Source organism: Piliocolobus tephrosceles, chromosome 1, assembly GCF_002776525.5.
Source record: "Piliocolobus tephrosceles isolate RC106 chromosome 1, ASM277652v3, whole genome shotgun sequence".
NCBI lineage: Eukaryota > Metazoa > Chordata > Mammalia > Primates > Cercopithecidae > Piliocolobus > Piliocolobus tephrosceles.
The window spans coordinates 25620721-25633147 of record NC_045434.1 but is presented as its reverse complement, the minus strand read 5'-3'; the positions used below and the strand labels follow the sequence as shown (position 1 = coordinate 25633147).

Genomic DNA, 12427 nt, shown 5'->3' with positions numbered 1-12427 from the left:
AGGCATATAAGTGTTTTGGGGGCAGCATGTAAAAATTTGAAAAAGTATAATCACTATTGAAACCTAAGTTTTTAATTGAGGAAAAAACATATTGTTATTATGATTATTATTTTCCTGCCTCAGGTTTATTTGTACAAATTACACAGGAAGGCACCAGCCCCATGCTGACGGCAGCCCAGGGTGGGTCACACCAGTTCTTCTGTCTTCATGTTGGCAGACAGAGATCTCTACTCTGAAGTCTTAGTAGGGGCCTGGGCATCTTTGGGAGCCTGAGCTGGAACTGAAGCTGGAGCTGCAGCCTGGGCCTTGGTTTGATCCTTGGCTTTGGCCTTTGGCCCACACAACCTGAGCCCCTTGGCAATGAGGGTCCAAGTATGCTTCCCAAGCTTGGCGTGGGTAATGTAGGCAAGTTGATTGAGCCTGTGGCTGACACCCTTTGGCATCTTGGGCTTAAACTCCTTTGGCGCATCTTGGGCTTAAACTCCTTTGGCTTAATGAGGGCCTTGATAGCCTCAGCAAGTGCACTCATGGCCTTGGCATTGTTAGCCTGCATCTTCTTTAGGCCCTTCTTGTTGCACTTCTTGGAAAAGTCCATGTTCCTCAGGAACTTGGGGTCCACCCCCTTAAGAGATTCATATTTTTGCGATCAGGGTTTCTTGATGCCATTTCTGTGCCATTTTCAGGAATGGTTGTGTGTGGTGTGGTTCTTGGACTTGGCCATGTCTGCACTTTAACACCCAGCTCCCAAAGCACCTGGAACACGAAGGGACCATATTATTTTTATAATGTAAGCTTCTGAGGGAAAAACCCAATGAAATCATTTTGGCTGGCAAGACTACACCAACACAAGACTGCATTATTTACGTGTCAGTGATTTTCATGGACAATCAGAAATAAGTGGCAACTTATCCGTGATTTCTATTACTGACTACCTATTCCATTTTCCTTTGCATCTAGCCAGACCCGCAGTTGGGTAGGGATTTTATCTGGTGATGAGACCCTAACCTTTATTCCCCTGTGATACTGTCTTTATGTGATTATTGTAATTTTCTATTAACATTCAGTGAGTCCACATTGGTGCTGGCAAAAGTTTGGTAGGCAGCAAAAACAAATCTAAATAGATAACAACTCTATGCTAGTGAGGATAAATTTTTTCCCTATCCATTCAGAATGGTATTCAATGTAATCAACTTGCTACCAGCTAGTGGAGTGGTGCTTGTTGTATGAGACCATATTGGGTATTGGGGTTAAACATAGTAATTGGCAAATTGGATTTTCAGCTGTAGTAGTAGCTAGGTCAGATTCCATAAGAAGTCCCTGTTGCAGACATTTTTGCCTTGCTTCTAAGTCAGTCACTGTGGCTAGTTTGCTTTTTTAAGACCACTGAACAAACTCTAGGGTGGTTGTAGAAGGAGACTAACTGATATTTAAATTATGCATCATCCAAGAGACTCACCTAACACATAAGGACTCACAAAAAACTTAAGGTAAAGGGGTGGAAAAAGACATTCCATGAAAATGAACCCCCAAAGCAAGCAGGGGTAGCTATTCTTATATCAGACAAAACAAACTTTAAAGCAACAGCAGTTAAAAAAGACAAAGAGGGAGATTATATGATAAAAGGCTGTGTCCAATAGGAAAATATCACTGTCCTAAATATATATGCACCTAATACTGGAGCTCCCAAATATGTAAAACAATTACTACTAGTCCTAAGAAATGAGATAGACAGCAACACAATAATAATGGGGGACTTCAGTACTCCACTGACAGCACTGGACAGGTCATCAAGACACAAAGTCAACAAAGAAATAATGGATTTCAACTGTACCCTGGAACAAATGGACTTAACAGATATTTACAGAATATTCTATCCAACAACCACAGAATATACATTCTACTCATCGGCACGTGGAACTTTCTCCAAGACAGACCATATGATAGGCCACAAAGTCTCAATAAATTTAAGAAAATTGAAATTATATCAAGTTCTCTCTCAGACCACAGTGGAATAAAATTGGAAATCAACTCCAAAAGGGACCTTCAAAACCATGCAAATACATGGAAATTAAGTAACTTGTTCCTGAGTGATCATTGGGTCAACAGTGAAATCAAGATGGAAATTAGAAAATTATTTGAACTGAACAATAACCATGACACAATCTATCAAAACCTCTGAGATATAGCAAAGGCGATGCTAAGAGGAAAGTTGATAGCCTTAAATGCCTTCATCAAAAAGTCTGAAAGAGCACCAATAGGTAATCTAAGGTCATACTTAAAGGAAATAGAGAAACAAGAACAAACCAAACCCAAACCTAGCAAAGAAAAGAAATAACCAAGATCAGAGTAGAGCCAAATGAAACTGAAACAAGCAAACAAATACAAAACAAAAAGCTGGTTCTTTGGAAATATAAATAAAATTGGTAGACCGTTAGTGAGATTAACCAAGAAAAGAAGATAGAAGATCCAAATAAGCTCAATTAGAAACAAAACAGGAGCTAGTACAACCAACACCACAGAACGACAAAAGTCATTCAAGGCTACTATGAACACCTTTATGTGGATAAACTAGAAAACCAAAAGAAGATGGATAAATTCCTGGAAAGATACAGCCCTCCTAACTTAAATCAGGTAGAATTAAAAACCCTGAACAAATTAATAACAGCAAGTGAGATTGAAATGGTAATAAAAAAATTACCAACAACAAAAAAAGTCTAAGACCAGACAAATTCACAGCTGAATTCTATCGTACATTCAAAGAAGAATTGGTACCAATCCTGTTGATGGTATTCCACAAGACAGAGAAAGAGGGAATCCTCCCCAAATCATTCTATGAAGCCAATGTTACCCTGTTACCAAAACCAGGAAAGGACATAACAAAAAAAAAAAAAAAAGAAAAATAAAAAAGAAAACTACAGACCAATATTCCTGATGAACATAGGTGCAAAAATCCTTAACAAAATACTAGCTAACCGAATCCAACATCATATCAGAAAGATAATATATCATGATCAAGTGGGTTTCATATCAGGCTTGCAGGGGTGGTTTAACACATACAAGTCAATAAACAAATAAATAAACAAAAGTAAAAACAAAAATCACGTGATCATCTCAATAGACACAGAAAAAACACTTGGCAAAATCCAGCATCCCTTCATGATTAAAACCCTCAGCAAAATTGGCAAACAGGCGACATACCACAGTATAATAAAAGCCATCTATGACAAGCCCACAGCCAACATAAATAATGAATGGGAAAATTTGAAAGTATTCCCTCTGAGAACTAGAACAAGACAGGATTCCCAGTCTTACCACTTCTATTCAGCATAGTACTGAAAGTCCTACCCAGAGCAATCAGACAAGAGAAAGAAAGAAAGGGCATCCAAATCAGTAAAGAGAAAATCAAACTGTTGCTGTTTGCTGATGATATGATTGGATACCTGGAAAATGCTAAAAACTCCTCCCAAAAGCTCCTAGAACTGATAAATGAATTTGACGAAGTTTCAGGATAAAAAATTAACATACACAAATCAGTAGCTCTGCTATACACCACCAGTGACCCAGCTGAGAATCAAATTAAGAACTCAAATCCTTTTACAATAGCTGCAAAAAAAAAACAAAAAAAAAAAAACAAAAAAAAAACTTACAAATATACCTAGCCAAGGAGATGAAAGACCTCTAAAGGATAACTATGAAACGCTGCTGAAAGAAATCATAGATGACACACAAAAAAATGGAAACACATCCCATGCTCATAGATGGGTAGACTCAATATTGTGAAAATGACCATACTGCCAAAAAACAATCTACAAATTCAATGCAATTTGTATCAAAATACCACCATCATTCTTCACAGAACAAGAAAAAAACAAAATTCACGTGGAACCCAAAAAGGGCCCACATAGCCAAAGCAAAACTAAGCAAAAAGAACAAATCTGGAGGCATCACGTTACCTGATTTCAAACTATACTTTAAGGCTATAGTCACCCAAACAGTATAGTACTGGTATTTAAATAGGCACATAGACCAATGGAATAGAATAGAGAACCCAGAAATAAACCCAAATACTTACAGATAACTGATCTTCAAGAAGCAAACAAAAACATAAAGTGGGGAGAGGACACCTTATTCAATGAAAGGTACTGGGATAATTGGCAAGCTACATGTAGGAGAATGAAACTGGATCCTTATATCTCATCTTACACAAAAATCAACTCAAGATGGATCAAGAACTTAAATCTAAGACCTGAAACTATAAAAATTCTAGAAGATAACATTGGAAAAACCCTTCTAGATATCAGCCTAGGCAAAGACTTCATGACCAAGAACCCAAAAGCAAATGCAACAAAAACAAAGATAAATAGGTAGGACTTAATTAAACTAAATAACTTCTGCATGGCAAAAGGAACAGTCAGCAGAGTAAACAGACAACCCACAGAGTGGGAGAAAATCTTCACAATGTATACATCTGACAAAGGACTAATATCCAGAATCTACAAGGAACTCAAGCAAATTAGCAAGAAAAAACAAACAATCCCATCAAAAAGTGGGCTGAGGAACATGAATAGGCAATTCTCAAAAGAAGACGTACTAATGGCCAACAAACATGAAAAAATGCTCAACATCACTAATGATCAGAGAAATGCAAATCAAAACCACAATGCAATACTACCTTACTCTTGCAAGAATGGCCATAATAAAAAAATAAAAAAATGATGGATGTTGGCATGGATGTGGTGAAAAGGGAACACTTCTACCCTGCTGGTGGGGGTGTAAACTAGTACAATCACTATAGAAAACAGTGTGAAGATTCCTTAAGGAACTAAAAGTAGAAATACTAATTGAAATAACAATCCCACTACTGGGTGTCTACCCAGAGGAAAATAAGTCATTATACAAAAAAGATACTTGCACACATATGCTTATAGCAGCACAATTCACAATTGCAAAGATATGGAACCAGCCCAAATGAACATCAATCAATGAGTGGATAAAGAAACTGTGGTTTATATACATACCATAGAATACTACTCAGCCATAAAAATGAATGAATTAATGGCATTCATACCAACCTGGATGGAATTGCAGACTATTATTCTAAGTGAAATAACTCAGTAATGGAAAACCAAACTTCATTATGTTCTCACTCTTAAGTGGGAGCTAAGCAATGAAGATGCGAAGGCATAAGAATGAAACAATGGACTTTGGGGATGCATGGGAAAGGGCGGGAGGTGGGTGAGGGATAAAAGACTACAAATTGCATTCAGTGTATACTGCTCCGGTGATGAATGCACCAAAATCCCACAAATCACCACTAAAGAACTTACTCATGAAACCAAATACCACCAGTTTCTGCAAAACCTATGGAAATTTAAAAGTTAAAAAAAAAAAAGACTTGAACCAGGCAAAATGGCACACATTAGCCTCTACCATGGTGCTTTGCAGCACTGCAAGGTGAAAAAATGTTCATTCCAGCCCAATCTTGTATGTGAAGAAACTTTAAAACTTTAAAACAAAATTGAATGCTATCTTATGGGCATTGTTATGAGGGAGAAATGAGTACATTGGGTAAATTAACTGTATTATGATGTTTGTGGTCCGCATGCAGGCGCAATTTGATTGTGTGAGGAGACAAAAGAGGGTTCCTCAGGATGACTAATACATCTTTTTAAACATACATTAGAGAGAATTGCACAGAGTGCGCATATCACATTTGAAATGTTCTATTGTTCTGTCCATTTTTCATTACTCTGAAATGATTACTGCAAAAATTCCTAAATTGGATGCTTTTCAGAGAGAAGATTAAAGACCGTAAGCACAGTCTTCCAGCTGTGCAAAAAAGAATGTGCTTCTGCAGATGAATGGAGAGCCTTAGCAACTTCACTGTGGACTCTGCACAGCATGTGGAGAAACCCGAGGCCCATTAGGAAGTGTCAGCCTTGCTCCATCCATGAGCTTGGAGGGACCTCAGTTGGCTTTTTGTAGCATATCTGCCCTGAGCTGATCACCATCCGCTTGGCGTTATTTAATTATTTAAAACCTCTTAAATGCATTTCGGTAGGGCCTGAGTCTCTGTAATGCCAGGACAAGGAGACAGAGGTCTTCTGAAGAAACCCAGACAGAAACCTTGCACAGTTGCAAAGGAGGAAGAAAAGTCAAATACAGGCGTTACCAAATACTGAGCGGTCTTGCTTCCAAGACTACCTGGGAATTTATAGTTCTTTGATTAAAGGTCAGTACTTAATTTGAAACAAAACAACAATAACAACAAATGGATCATCTTACTTGATTTGAAGAATATTCTCCATGGAGGAGAATTTTGTTTGAGTACTTACATCACATGAGACACAAATATACTCTGGGACCATTGCCAGAAGTTCGTATACATAGCTCTTCTCTAAGACTCTTTGTCATCAATTTTCCTGTTTTGCTTCTTTAAGGAACCTGCTAGTAGATGTAGATGTTTACTTAAGAACATTTCTCCTTTCATCCTGATCACACATTAAAGCATTTCACATTTGTCCCATTGGAAGAATTTTAGTTTTCACTGTCTTTCAGAGTCACCACTGTTGCATTGTAAAAGTGCATTTCTATGTCATGATAAGCCATCTGTAAATAAGACTCAAAATACGGTCCTAGACAACTTTTTATAAGGCTATGGATGTGGGAGAAGGTAGAATGTCACTGTGTGGCTGGAGTAGACATGTTAGGAGTGTGAGCTACTTGCTTGTCCAACCTGGGAACTGCAACGGTCAGATCTTGAATATGTTTACTTCCACTAGATGATGGAGTGCCTGCGCGTATGCTCAACTTAATGATAGGTGGATTAGAAACATCCAGTTCATTATTAATATATCAATTTCTGTGGCCACTTGGTCTACTGCAGTCATGCATTAAGCATCTTATAACCTCTTCCAACCCTAGTAATTTTACAGTTATGCATTCAGTTTCTTGTCTTTTTGTGTTTCTCTTAAAATTCTAATATGCAAACTTTCTTTAACAAAGTATACAATTAATCACTCTCTCTTTGCTCCATTGGAAAAAGACAGGAGCCCTGAAACACTGGAACTCTAATCACCATCATTCTGTCTTAAATGTCAACCTTACATATTTTAGTTTGAACTTGTTTTTGTACTTCTTAAGTTAATAGCTATTGTGATTATATTATAACATTTGGCAGTTTGCTTGGAATTACTGATTTTTTTTCAGTCTCTTTGCTCAAACTTCCTTCTTTATAGATTGAGATTCTTTCTTACTAAGGCAGATACTTCCAAGTTCACTAGTAAGTGTCTGTTAATGGTAAACTCATACAATATGGATCTGAAAACATTTAATTCATTATCATTCTTAAATGGTAGTTTAACCGGACATGGAATTCTGTCAACAGCAAATTGAGAATTACTTTATCTCAGCACTGAATATATTGTTTCATTATTTTTTGATTTCTATTGTTACCATTGAATGTATCGAGACCAGACCCAGACTATACATTATTTCTTTGTAGATAATGTGCTGCTTCTCTCCAGATGTCTGTAATATTTTCTTTGTATCTCTACTGTTCTACCATTTTACTATGTTGTCTAGGTGTGAGCTTATTTTTTTATCCTACTTAGGACTGTTTGGTTTTGAAATTTCACAACTCTTTTATCAAGGCTAAAAATTTCAGATATTACCTCTTCCAATAACTTATCTCCTTCAGATATGTGTTAAGTCTTCTCATTTTATCCTCCATGTCTCTTTATTTCTCATTCATATTTTCCACCTATTTACCTGTCAATACAGCATTCTCAGTAATTTTTTAAAGATACGTGTTCCAGTTAATTAATTTTCCTTATGCTTTTATCTACATTCCAACTTAACACATCTACTATTGTAATTTCAATGGATATAGTTTTCATTTCAGGTATTTTCCCTCCAAAACTTCCTGCTCTATATTTAATGTGTATATATATATATATATATATATATGTATATATGTTTAGTTTTTCTTTCTGTAGTCATTTTAAACATTTTTATTTGGTAGCCTCTGTCTTATTGTTCAATTATAAACTGGTGGGGGGTATAATCCTAATATTTTTATGTCTGCTTTCTCTGGCTCATGGTGAAATTCCCCATCTATTTTGTAACTTTGGATTGTAAGCTCCTATTCAGTGGGGCTTCAGTTGTGAGAATTTTGTAGATCCTGATTTGAAGGTATGTCTCCTTAGAGAATTTTTGAGTTTGCTTTTGTCAGGTACTTTTGGAGTATTGCCAGTCTTGACCAAGGCTGAAGTTAATTATGCCTAAAAGATTCCTGGACAGGACCTAGTTACAAAACAAATGATGTTTTTAAAAGGAGAATAATTACCTGTTTTAGAAAGTGAAGAGGGATCAGCTTTACTTCAAAACTCTTGATATCTTTAGTGTGATTCTATTTTGATTTCCCTCAGGATACATACAATATTCCAGTCTACTGCAGGTGTTGTGATTCCCATAAGTTTTTTTTTTTTTTTTTGTCATATAAGGGCAGAGTGATAGATCTATTTATACAATATCCTAGACCAGCCAAAGAGTTGTCTCTTGACCTGTGTCTCATTTAACAATGGGTCACAGACACAAGTGTAAATGTGGTATATATTGCCTCCAAAATTCAAGGGTTCAACAAGTACCAAGTCTAGCCCCTATTTACTAGACCTAGAAGTTTCTTTTAATGTAATAAAATCAAGTTGTTTTGAGAAGTGTCTGTTTATGTCCTTTGCCCGTGTTTTAATGGGTTGTTTTTTTTCTTGTGAATTTGTTTAAGTTCCCTGTAGATTCTAGATATTAGCCCTTTGTCAGATGGATAGATTGCAAAATTTTTCTCCCATTTTGTAGGTTGTCTCTTTACTCTGATGATCGTTTCTTTTGCTGTGCAGAAGCTCTTTAGTTTAATTAGATTCCTTTGGTCAATTTTTGCTTTTGCTGTCATTGCTTTTGACATTTTCATCATGAAATATTTGTCCGTGCCTATGTCCTGAATGATATTGCCTAGATTTTCTTCTAGGATTTTTATAGTTTTGGCTTTTACATTTAAGTCTTTAATATATCTTGAGTAATAATTAATATATTTTGTGTAAGGTATAAGGAAGAGGTCCAGTTTCTATTTTCTTCATATGGCTAGCCAGTTCTCCCAGCACCATTTATTAAATAGGAAATCCTTTTCCCATTGCTTTTGTCAGGTTTATCAAAGATCAGATGTTTGTTGTGGATGTGTGGTCTTATTTCTGAGACCTCTATTCTGTTCCATTGGTCTATGTGTCTGTTTTTGTACCATTACCATTGCTGTTTTGGTTACTGTACCCTTGTAGTATAGTTTGAAGTGGGGTATTCTGATGCTTCCAGCTTTGTTATTTTTGCTTAGGAGTGTCTTGGCTCTGTGGACTATTTTTTGGTTCCACTTGAATTTTAAAGTAGTTTTTTCTAATTCTGTAAAGAATGTCAATGGTAGTTTAATGGGAATAGCATTGAATCTGCTGGGCAATACAGCAATTTCACAATATTGATTCTTCCTATCCATGAGGATGAAATGTTTTTCCATTTGTTTGTGTGCTCTCTGATTTCCTTGAGCAGTGGTTTGTAGTTCTCCTTGAAGAGGTCCTTCCCTTTCCTTGTTAGCTTTATTCCTAGGTATTTTATTCTCTTTGTAGCAATAGTGAATGGGAGTTCATTCATGATTTGGCTCTCTGTTTGTCTGTTGTTGGTGTATAGAAATGATTGTGATTTCTACATATTGATTTTGTATCCTGAGACTTTGCTGAAGTTGCTTAGCAGTTTAAGAAGCTTTTGGGCTGAGTCAATGGGGTTTTCTAGATATAGCATCATGTCATCTGCAAACAGAGACAGTTTGACTTCCTCTGTTCCTATTTGAATATCCTTTATTTCTTTCTCTTTCCTTATTTCCCTGGCCAGAACTTCCAAGACTACGTTGAAATGGAGTGGTGAGAAAGGGCATCCTTGTCTTGTGCCTGTTTTCAAGGGGAATGCTTCCAGCTTTTGCCCATTCAGTATGATATTGGCTAGGGCCTGTCATAAATGGCTCTTATTATTTTGAGGTATGCTCCATCAATACCTAGTTTACTGAGAGTTTCTTTTTAACATGAAGGGATGTTGAATTTTATCAAAGGCCTTTTCTTCATCTATTGAGATGATCATGTGACTTTTGTCTTTAGTTCTGTTTATGTGATGAATCACATTTATTAATTTGCATATGTTGGACCAACCTTGCATCCAGGGAATGAAGCCAGCTTGACCGTGGTGGATAAGCTTTTTGATGCACTGCTGGATTTGGTTTGCCAGTATTTTATTGAGAACTTTTGCATCAGTGTTCATCAGGGATATTGGTCTGAAGTTTTATTTTTTGTTGTTGTATTTCTGCCAGGTTTTGATATCGAGATGATGCTGGCCTCATAAAATGAGTTAGGAAGGAGTCTTTCCTTTTCAATTATTTGGAATAGTTTCAGAAGAAATGGTATCAACTCCTCTTTGTACCTCTTGTAGAATACAGCTGTAAATCTGTCTGTTCCTGGGCTTTTTTTTTTTTTTTTGGTTTCAGAATCTGTTATTGGTCTATCCAGGGATTCAACTTCTTTCTGGTTCAATCTTGGAAGACTATATGTGTCCAGAATTTATGTGTTCATTTCTTCTAGATTTTCTACTTTATTTGCTTAGAGGTGTTTATTGTATCCTCTAATGGTTGTTTGTACTTCTGTGGGGTCAGTGGTGATATTCCCTTTATTGTTTTTTATTGTGTCTACTATGTAGCCAACAAACATATGAAAAAAAGCTCAACATCACTGATCATTAGAGAAATGAGCATCAAAACTACATTGAGATACCATCTCACTCCAGTCAGTATGGTGTATTAAAAAGTCAAGACACAAAAGATGCTGGCGAAGCTGTGGAGAAACAGGAACACTTTTACACTGTTTGTGGTAATGTAAATTAGTTCAACCATTGTGGAAGACAGTGTGGTGATTTATCAAAGACCTAGAACCAGAAATACCATTTGACCCAGGAGTGCCATTACTGGGTATATACCCAAAGGAATATAAATCATTCTGTTATAAAGATACAGCTACATGTATGTTCATTGCAATACTATTTAAAATAGCAAAGACATGGAATCAACCCAAATCCCCATCAATGATAGACTGAATAAAGAAAATGTAGCACATATACACCGTGGAATACTATACAACCATAAAAAGGAAAGAAATTGTGTCATTTGCAGGGACATGAATATAGCTGGAAGCCATTATCCTCAGCAAACTAACACAGAAACAGAAAACCAAACACCACATGTTTTCACTTATAAGTGGGAGCTGAACAATGAGAACACATAGACCCAGAAAGGGGAACAACACACACTGGGGTCTGTTGGAGTGGGGAGGGGTGGATAAAGGTGGGGAGAGTATCAGAATAAATATCTAATGTGTGCAGGGCTTAATGTGTGCAGGTGTTGTGTTGATCTGTGCAGCAAACCACCATGGCACACGTCTACCTATGTAACAGACTTGCAAGTCCTGAACATGTATTCCAGAACTTAAAATAAAATAAAATGAAATTTAAAAGAAAATAAAGTTGTTTGGTCTTAGTAACAGTAATGAAGATCTCTGTGGATAGAGATTTCTAAACTTTCTCAGTCTTAGTGTCCGTAGTGTGTCAGTAATTTTTTTTTGGTGCCTCTGGGTCAAATTAAGTAATCCAAAGTTCCATTTATTAAGTAGTTGGGCTAAAACAACTTCATATATATTTATGTCCTAATAACTTGTTGATTATATAAAAGAAATATGCATAAAATGGACAACAAATATTTTTGTTTTATTCTTAAATAACTTCAACTACTTACCAAAGGGATGTGTACATGAAGAACACAGGACACACAGATTGAAGGAAAAGAGTACATTTTTGTTTTATCTTTAAATAATTTTAATTTCTTACTTGTGGAATATATATACCTGTTAGGCACTACTTAACTTTTTAAATCTGGGAATCACATTAAAAACTACCACCCTCGTTTTCTATTCAACATTAATTTTCATGTCAGTATTTGCTTTTTACCACAGCAGCCACCAAAACCCTGTTTTTCAAAGATATGATGTTACTGAAAGGAATGTAGCATGGTCTAAAGTGGAAATTGTAACTATCTTGAGCTAGTGGTACATGCGGTATATTTCACTGTGTTTTCCTTGAACATTTACAAGATATTGGGCCACTTCTGTGACTTTGCTGCAGAGCTTTGGGCATCTTAGTTTATGGTTTGAGAACTGTAGCTTTTGAGTGAGATCATTCTAATTACCATACTGACCCAAGTAATCTATTTTGGTAATAATGTATACCTTATATCTAGTGGTGAAGTTCCACCTTGAATCTTTCAACCCATGTTGAAATCACTGAGCTCATTTCAACC

General features: G+C 36.3%; 1 pseudogene; it reads right to left on the bottom strand.

The window, feature by feature from the left end:
• Positions 1-227: 227 nt before the first annotated feature.
• Positions 228-721, bottom strand: LOC111539266 (annotated as a pseudogene).
• Positions 722-12427: the final 11706 nt, after the last annotated feature.